This window comes from Mus caroli, unplaced genomic scaffold (genome assembly GCF_978045245.1).
Source record: "Mus caroli unplaced genomic scaffold, Mus_caroli_1 scaffold_1, whole genome shotgun sequence".
Taxonomy (NCBI): domain Eukaryota; kingdom Metazoa; phylum Chordata; class Mammalia; order Rodentia; family Muridae; genus Mus; species Mus caroli.
The window spans coordinates 27,740,650-27,747,970 of record NW_028227256.1 but is presented as its reverse complement, the minus strand read 5'-3'; the positions used below and the strand labels follow the sequence as shown (position 1 = coordinate 27,747,970).

At 42.1% G+C, this 7,321-nt stretch overlaps 1 pseudogene; it reads left to right on the top strand.

The window, feature by feature from the left end:
* The first annotated feature begins 6,026 nt into the window (after positions 1-6,026).
* LOC110291486 (transmembrane protein 213 pseudogene) lies at positions 6,027-6,387 on the top strand (annotated as a pseudogene).
* The last annotated feature ends 934 nt before the right edge of the window (positions 6,388-7,321 follow it).

Genomic DNA, 7,321 nt, shown 5'->3' with positions numbered 1-7,321 from the left:
AATTGTATCTTATATCTTGGGTATTCTAAGTTTTGGGCTAATATCCACTTATCAATGAATACATATTGTGTGAGTTCCTTTGTGATTATGTTACCTCACTCAAGATGATGCCATCCAGGTCCATCCATTTGGTTAGGAATTTCATAAATTCATTCTTTTTAATAGCTGAGTAGTACTCCATTGTGTAAATGTACCATAATTTCTGTATCCATTCCTCTGTTGAGGGACATCTGGGTTCTTTCCAGCTTCTGGCTATTATAAATAGGGCTGCTATGAACATAGTGGAGCATGTGTCCTTCTTACCGGTTGGGACATCTTCTGGATATATGCCCAGGAGAGGTATTGCTGGATCCTCCGGTAGTACTATGTCCAATTTTCTGAGGAACCACCAGACTGATTTCCAGAGTGGTTGTACAAACTTGCAATCCCACCAACAATGGAGGAGTGTTCCTCTTTCTCCACATCCTTGCCAGCATCTGCTGTCACCTGAATTTTTTATCTTAGCCATTCTGACTGGCGTGAGGTGGAATCTCAGGGTTGTTTTGATTTGCATTTCCCTGATGATTAAGGATGTTGAACATTTTTTCAGGTGCTTCTCTGCCATTCGGTATTCCTCAGGTGAGAATTCTTTGTTCAGTTCTGAGCCCCATTTTTTAATGGGGTTATTTGACTTTCTGGAGTCCACCTTCTTGAGTTCTTTATATATATTGGATATTAGTCCCTTATCTGATTTAGGATAGGTAAAGATCCTTTTCCAATCTGTTGGTGGTTGTTTTGTCTTATTGATGGTGTCTTTTGCCTTGCAGAAGCTTTGCAGTTTCATGAGGTCCCACTTGTCAATTCTCCATCTTACAGCACAAGCCATACTGTTCTATTCAAGAATTTTTCCCCTGTGCCCATATCTTCAAGGCTTTTCCCCACTTTCTCCTCTATAAGTTTCAGTGTCTCTGGTTTTATGTGAAGTTCCTTGATCCACTTAGACTTGACCTTAGTACAAGGAGATAGGAATGGATCGATTCCCATTCTTCTACATGATAACAACCAGTTGTGCCAGCACCATTTGTTGAAAATGCTGTCTTTCTTCTACTGGATGGCTTTAGCTCCCTTGTCGAAGATCAAGTGACCTTATGTGTGTGGGTTCATATCTGGGTCTTCAATTCTATTCCATTGGTCTATTTGTCTGTCACTATACCAGTACCACGCCGTTTTTATCACAATTGCTCTGTAGTAAAGCTTTAGGTCCGGCATGGTGATTCCACCAGAGGTTCTTTTATCCTTGAGAAGAGTTTTTGCTATCCTAGGTTTTTTGTTATTCCAGATGAATTTGCAGATTGCACTTTCTAATTGGTTGAAGAATTGAGTTGGAATTTTGATGGGGATTGCATTGAATCTGTAGATTGCTTTTGGGAAGATAGCCATTTTTACAATGTTGATCCTGCCAATCCATGAGCATGGGAGATCTTTCCACCTTCTGAGATCTTCTATAATTTCTTTCTTCAGAGACTTGAAGTTTTTATTATACAGATCTTTCACTTCCTTAGTTAGAGTCACGCCAAGATATTTTATATTATTTGTGACTACTGAGAAGGGTGTTGTTTCCCTAATTTCTTTCTCAGCCTGTTTATTCTTTGTGTAGAGAAAGGCCATTGATTTGTTTGAGTTAATTTTATATCCAGCTACTTCACCGAAGCTGTTTATCAGGCTTAGGAGTTCTCTGGTGGAATTTTTAGGGTCACTTATATATACTATCATATCATCTGCAAAAAGTGATATTTTGACTTCATCTTTTCCAATTTGTATCCCTTTGATCTCCTTTTGTTGTCGAATTGCTCTGGCTAGGACTTCAAGTACAATGTTGAATAGGTAGGGAGAAAGTGGACAGCCTTGTCTAGTCCCTGATTTTAGAGGGATTGCTTCAAGCTTCTCACCATTTACTTTGATGTTGGCTACTGGTTTGCTGTCGATTGCTTTTATCATGTTTAGGTATGGGCCTTGAATTCCTGATCTTTCCAAGACTTTTATCATGAATGGGTGTTGGATCTTGTCAAATGCTTTTTCCGCATCTAACGGGATGACCATGTGGTTTTTGTCTTTGAGTTTGTTTATATACTGGATTACATTGATGGATTTCCGTATATTGAACCATCCCTGCATCCCTGGGATGAAACCTACTTGGTCAGGATGGATGATTGTTTTGATGTGTTCTTGGATTCGGTTAGCTAGAACTTTATTGAGGATTTTTGCATCAATATTCATAAGGGATATTGGTCTGAAGTTTTCTTCTATCTTTGTTGGGTCTTTTTGTGGTTTAGGTATCAGAGTAATTGTGGCTTCATAGAATGAGTTGGGTAGAGTACCTTCTGTTTCTATTTTGTGGAATAGTTTGTGAAGAACTGGGATTAGATCTTCTTTGAAGGTCTGATAGAACTCTGCACTAAACCCATCTGGTCCTGGGCTTTTTTTAGTTGGGAGACTATTAATGACTGCTTCTATTTCTTTGGGGGATATAGGGCTGTTTAGATCATTAACCTGATCTTGTTTCAACTTTGGTACCTGGTATCTGTCTAGGAACTTCTCCATTTCATCCAGGTTCTCTAGTTTTGTTGAGTATAGCCTTTGGTAGAAGGATCTGATGGTGTTTTGGATGTCTTCAGGATCTGTTGTTATGTCTCCTTTTTCATTTCTGATTTTGTTAATTAGGATGCTTTCCCTGTGCCCTCTAGTAAGTCTGGCTAAGGGTTTATCTATCTTGTTGATTTTCTCAAAGAACCAGCTCCTTGATTGGTTGATTCTTTGAATAGTTCTTCTTGTTTCCACTTGGTTGATTTCACCCCTGAGTTTGATTATTTGCTGCCGTCTACTCCTCTTGGGTGAATTTGCTTCCTTTTGTTCTAGTGCTTTTAGGTATGTTGTCAAGCTGCTAATGTGTGCTCTCTCTAGTTTCCTTTTGGAGGCACTCAGAGCTATGAGATTTCCTCTTAGAAATGCTTTCATTGCATCCCATAAGTTTGGGTATGTTGTGACTTCATTTTCATTGAACTCTAAAAAGTCCTTAATTTCTTTCTTTATTCCTTCCTTGACCAAGGTATCATTGAGAAGAGTGTTGTTCAGTTTCCACGTGAATGTTGGCTTTCTATTATTTATTTTGTTATTGAAGATCAGCCTTAGTCCATGGTGATCTGATAGGATGCATGGGACAATTTCAATATTTTTGTATCTGTTGAGGCCTGTTTTGTGACCAATTATGTGGTCAATTTTGGAGAAGGTACCATGAGGTGCTGAAAAGAAGGTATATCCTTTTGTTTTAGGATAGAATGTTCTGTAGATATCTGCCAGATTCATTTGATTCATAATTTCTGTTAGTTTCACTGTGTCCCTGTTTATTTTCTGTTTCCATGATCTGTCCATTGGTGAAAGTGGTGTGTTGAAGTCTCCCACTATTATTGTATGAGGTGCAATGTGTGCTTTGAGATTTACTAAAGTTTCTTTAATGAATGTGGCTGCCTTTGTATTTGGAGCATAGATATTCAGGATTGATAGTTCCTCTTGGAGGATTTTACCTTTGATGAGTATGAAGTGCCCCTCCCTGTCTTTTTTGATGACTTTGGGTTGGAAGTCAATCTTGTCAGATATTAGAATGGGTACTCCAGCTTGTTTCTTCATACCATTTGCTTGGAAAATTGTTTTCCAGCCTTTCATTCTGAGGTAGTATCTATCTTTTTCTCTGAGATGAGTTTCCTGTAAGCAGCAAAATGTTGGGTCCTGTTTGTGTAGCCAGTTTGTTAGTGTATGTCTTTTTATCGGGGAGTTGAGTCCATTGATATTAAGAGATATTAAGGAAAAGTAATTGTTGTTTCCTGTTATTTTTGTTGTTAAAGTTGGCATTCTGTTCTTGTGGCTGTCTTCTTTTAGGTTTGTTGAGGGATTACCTTCCTGTTGTTTCTAGGGCGTGGTTCCCGTCCTTGTATTGGTTTTTTTCTGTTATTATCCTTTGAAGGGCTGGATTCCTGGAGAGATAATTTGTGAATTTGGTTTTGTCGTGGAATACTTTGGTTTCTCCATCTATGTTAATTGAGAGTTTGGCTGGGTATAGTTGCCTGGGCTGGAATTTCTGTTCTTTTAGTGTCTGTATAACATCCGTCCAGGATCTTCTGGCTTTCATAGTCTCTGGTGAAAAATCTGGTGTAATTCTGATAGGCTTGCCTTTATATGTTACTTGGCCTTTTTCTCTTACTGCTTTTAGTATTCTATCTTTATTTAGTGCATTTGTTGTTCTGATTATTATGTGTTGGGAGGTATTTCTTTTCTGGTCCAGCCTATTTGGAGTTCTGTAGGCTTCTTGTATGTTCATGGGCATCTCTTTCTTTAGATTTGGGAAGTTTTCTTCTATAATTTTGTTGAAGATGTTTGCTGGTCCTTTGAGTTGAAAATCTTCATTCTCATCCACTCCTATTATCCGTAGGTTTGGTCTTCTCATTGAGTCCTATATTTCCTGGATGTTTTGAGTTAGGATCTTTTTGCATTTTCCATTTTCCTTGATTGTTGTGCCAATGTTCTCTATGGAATCTTCTGCACCTGAGATTCTCTCTTCCATCTCTTGTATTCTGTTGCTGATGCTGGTATCTATGGTTCCAGATTTCTTTCCTAGGGTTTCTATCTCCAGTGTTGCCTCATTTTGGGTTTTCTTTATTATGTCTACTTCCTTTTTTAGGTCTATTATGGTTTTGTTCATTTCTATCATCTGATTGGATGTGTTGTCCTGTTTTTCTTTAAGGACTTTTAACTCTTTAGCCATATTCTCCTGTAGTTCTTTAAGTGAGTTATTAAAGTCCTTCTTGATGTCCTCTACCATCATCATGAGATATGCTTTTAAATCCAGGTCTAGCTTTTCAGGTGTGTTGGGGTGCCCTGGACTGGGCGAAGTGGGAGTGCTGGGTTCTGATGATGGTGAGTGGTCTTGGTTTCTGTTAGTAAGATTCTTACGTTTACCTCTCGCCATCTGGTAATCTCTGGAGTTGTTATAGTTGTCTCTGTTCAGAGGTTGTTCTTCTGGTGATTCTGAGAACCGTCTGTCAGCAGACCTGGGAGACAGGCTCTCTCCTCTGAGTTTCAGTGGTTAGAGCACTCTCTGCTGACAAGCTTTCCTCTTAAAGGGAAGGTGTACAGATATCTGGCGTTTGGACCTCCTCCTGGCCGAAGAAGAAGGCCGAAAACAGGACCTTTCCCAGATGCTGTGTTGCTTTGGCAGGTCACAGAAGCTGTCAGCTTCTGTGGTGCACACTCTCACCTGTGCAGACTAAGTTCCTAAGTTCGGTGGAGTCCTGGATCCAAGATGTGCTCCCTGCTCCTGAGGCAGAGGGCTCCTGTGCAGGGCAAACCACTGTCTTCCAGCTGGGAGGGTGCCGGATGTCTGTGGCCCCAAAAGGGTGCTGCCTCAGTGGCTCTGTGGCTCCCGCCTGTCCCAGAAGCTGTCTGCCTCTGTGGTCCTCACTCTCACCTGTGCAGACTAAGTTCGGTGGAGTCCTGGAGCCAAGATGGCGCTCCCTGCAAGGCGGACCACTGTCCTCCGGCTGGGAGGGTGCCGGATGTCTGCGGCCCCAAAAGGGTGCTGCCTCAGCGGCTCTGTGGCTCCCGCCTGTCCCAGAAGCTGTCTGCCTCTGTGGTCCTCACTCTCACCTGTGGAGACTAAGTTCGGCGGAGTCCCGGAGCCAAGATGGCTCTCCCTGCAAGGCGGACCACTGTCCTCACGCTCTGCTAGACATTTTTGAAAGATGATTTCTCTTAGTCTTTTGGTCAATTTAAAGTTCTAGTATAATTTTGGACACTCTCTGTTGGGGGCTGCTTCTGACTTCTAATAGGTAGAAGTTGGAGATGGTGCTAATATCATAGGACATAGACAATGTATTTTCCATGACAGAGAAACCATTTCACCTTTTTTTTTTTTTACTCTAAAAATATTGCCTTTTAAAAGTTAAACCAGGAGGGCAGGACTCACCTCAAACCCAGCACATGCAGGACACTTGTTTTCCAGCCCGGGGCACCTCTGCACCAACATGGCTCCGACTGGTGTCTTCCTCTGCAGCCCTGGGTACCTCACCTCTGCCCCGCAGGCCTCCCTCGTCCTCATCTCCTTCTACTTGTCCTTCGATACAGAAGCCAGCAGAGGCAATTCAACCCTGAGTACACACCATTCAGACTCCAGGACCCTGGAGCAGTGTGCCAATGTTGACTTCTGCCCATAGCCTCCCTGTGTTGCGGAGCTTCCGTGGACAAATATGTCTGGATTGCTGCAGTGGCTGGAGTTTCTGGTTCCTCACTCTCATCCTGCTGTGCGTGGACAAACTGATGAAGTTAACTCCTGAGGAGCCCAAAGACCTGGCAGCGTGAGCAGAGCTGGGGTCCCAAAGATGTCCATTTCTACCTTGTGTGGATACGGCGAGGTGGGGGGCAGGGGGCGGGGAGTGGGGGCGGGGGGATGTTTCTAGAAGCTGGGCTTCGGTCACTTTAAAGTCATGTGTTCCTTAAAAAAAAAAACAAATAAATTAAAATTAAAACAGTGAAACTGAGATATTTCCCCCTTTTCTGCCTCCCAACCCTTCCATACAGCCCTGCTCACTCGCAAACCAGTTGCATCTGTTTCATTAATCGGTATATGAACATGTACATGCATATGTATATGAATGTGTATATGTATACTAAAAGTGTACATGTTTTAACACTCCACCTCACGAGTAAGTTGTAAGTTTTGCTTTTAACACTAAGGTTCTGCTTATACTGTGACCAGAGAATCATTCAAACATTCAAAATGTCATGTATATACTAAGACAAGTGGTAGTTAATGTCCCATGGCCAATAGCAGCAAAGGGGCGAGATTATATGTTGTGTGGGTTTTACGTTCAATTAGAGAGCTGTTGTTACTGCCAAGGTCTGTGCAGCACTCAGAGACCCTTAGGGTTATTGTGCCATGCTTCTCACTGCTGGGGTTCACAAGCACCAGAGCTGGGTTGGACTGTTGCTTGCTTCCTCCCTTTGGAAGCTTGTGTGATGCCTTCTTTTACTATGTGAGCTAGTCTGCAGGGAGGAAGCTTGCAGGTCAGTTCCAGTTCAGGAGCTTGTGAACGCTGTATCTGAATGAAGTGCATGATGTCTTCACCAACAGGCAGATCTGAGGGGACTGCCTTGATTATGTTCAGATGAAGCTGGGACCACTGTGGTGCCAACCATTTCCTGGGCAGCCGTCTCTGAACTGTGTAAATGTGGAGAGAGGGAGTCAGGCAATAGCATGCAAGCATGAATTCATTATTCTTTGCTTTGGACTATA